At 44.7% G+C, this 1,991-nt stretch overlaps 1 long non-coding RNA gene across 1 annotated transcript; it reads right to left on the bottom strand.

The window, feature by feature from the left end:
* Positions 1–731: 731 nt before the first annotated feature.
* LOC138163136 (uncharacterized) lies at positions 732–1,550 on the bottom strand. Its single transcript, XR_011168803.1, has 2 exons — positions 1,483–1,550; positions 732–938 (listed from the first exon to the last, which is right to left on the bottom strand). It is a non-coding gene; the product is annotated as an uncharacterized lncRNA (long non-coding RNA).
* Positions 1,551–1,991: the final 441 nt, after the last annotated feature.

The following is a 1,991-nucleotide window of genomic DNA, read 5'->3' on the forward strand; positions in this document are numbered from 1 at the left end:
AAAGGAAAAAAAATAAAGAGCTGTTTTCTTCATTGTAATGTTTTTTTTCTAATTTTGCAATCTTGGTTTTAAAAGAATTATTCATGTTATCTTCTATCTCTCTAATTTGGTTTTTAAAGTTATGGATGTGGAGTCAACAACTGTCTCCCTCTGAATTTGGTTCCTCCCTCTCTGATAGTAGGACTCCAGAGTCTTTGTCTTTGCAATCTACCTTCTACCCATTTTGGGGCAGGGCCCTAGCCATCCTCTTCCTCTAGGGTTCCCAAGCCTTTACTGTTTAATATTTTTCCCTGGGGCAATAATTACTGTGTTTTCAGGGTTAGAAGGGGGATTGGAGTAGCCTGGGTTCACTCCACCGCATTGATCAGGCCTCCTCCAGGCCTGTCTCCTGATCACTCTTTAAAAAAAACATTTTATTATGAACTTAAGACATCAAATGAGTAATTCTTTTTTTTTTCATTTCATCAGTACCAAGTCACTTTATTAGCATGTAAATGTTGGTCGTTTTTTGTTACAGATTATGAAAAGGTCAGATAACCAAAATATGCAAGACAGTAAGAGTGGCGCCCACAGTTCCCAGGTGTGGGGGAAGCCATGTGTGGCTTAACTCTCATTGTCACTGTCTCCAAGGGTGTGCTTGTCAAAAAAGGTATTCCACCATGCCAAAATGGGGGTCCCCATCTTGCACAGTTGGTTAAGTGATCACCCAGCTGTTTGATGAACTTCACCTGTTCCTCCAGGTAGTGGGTTTCGATGAAATCACATAAGTGGGGGTCATTCTTGTCAGTTGCCAGCTTGTGCAATTCCAGTAACGACTGATTTAATTGGACATTTTTTTCCAAGTGCAGAGCACACTCCATTGCGTTCAGCCCGCTCCCCCAGTCATCACGGTGGGGTTTTTTGATGTCCTGCCAGAAGATGCAGCTGCCCCGCTGGTTCTGCAGCTTCATCAGCTTCTTGGGCATGCTCTCTCGCTCCTCATGCAACTGGTGCAGCAAGTACTTGGTGATGTTCTTAAGCGCCACGTCGTCGCGGTTGAAGTAGTAGGCCATGGACAGGTAGAGGTAGGAAGTGTAGATCTCCAGGTTGATCTGTCAGTTGATGGGGGCCTCCAAGTCCTAGTGGGACTAGGTCCTGATGTGGGATTCAGCTTTAACCATCCTGAGGGAAAGACAGCAAGGGGGTGGGGGGGGCATATCTTCCACCCCCCACAGCTACCTTAGGATTAAAGCATGGTATGAAAAAATACCCAGGTTCTAGTGGTAGCTCTACCACTCTTTGTGAGATGTAGGGCAAACCACTTTACCTCTGTGCCATGGAGGGCTTACCCTAGGAGAGAACTACCTAGTGGTAGTTCTGCCGCACCTGAGAGGGGGACGAGGTGGTCATGGCAGCAGCGGAGGAGGAGGAGGCCGCTGAGGCTGTGGCAGAGGCTGGGGAGGAGCTGCAGCAGCGGCAATGGCCAGGGGAAGCTAAGCGGACAGCTGCTGCTCAAGGGTAGGACCAAAGAAGTGTTGGTTAGTGGAGGTGAAGGTGGAGAGGTGGCTAAGGGTGACTTCAGCCGGGAATCGAGCAGCGGTTCCGTTCAAGCACTGTTGAAGCAGGATACCGCAGCGACTCCCCTTCCCTGCACTTCTGGCCGTAATTCTTTAATATAGAATGGAAAAAAAAAAAAGATGATTTATATGACACTGCAAATCTTTTATGTACAACTTGCTATTCCTTTTAAAAATAAAGTTATCATGTAACTTTCTCTTTTTTTCTTCCCTCCCCACCTCTGCACCCCAGAGATAGCTACCATTAGACACAAATATGCATATAAATATGTACAACTATTCTATACATACTTCTATTTATGAGTTCTTTCTCTGGATGCAGATAGCATCTTCCTTCATATGCCTTTTGAAGTTAATTTAGGTATTTAAAATAGTCAAAATTATTTAGTCGCTCAAAGTAGTTCTTAAAACTATTGCTATTATTATATTCAACAT

This window comes from Petaurus breviceps, unplaced genomic scaffold (genome assembly GCF_028583685.1).
Source record: "Petaurus breviceps papuanus isolate PSGF00001 unplaced genomic scaffold, PetGlider_PUasm1.0 187, whole genome shotgun sequence".
Taxonomy (NCBI): domain Eukaryota; kingdom Metazoa; phylum Chordata; class Mammalia; order Diprotodontia; family Petauridae; genus Petaurus; species Petaurus breviceps.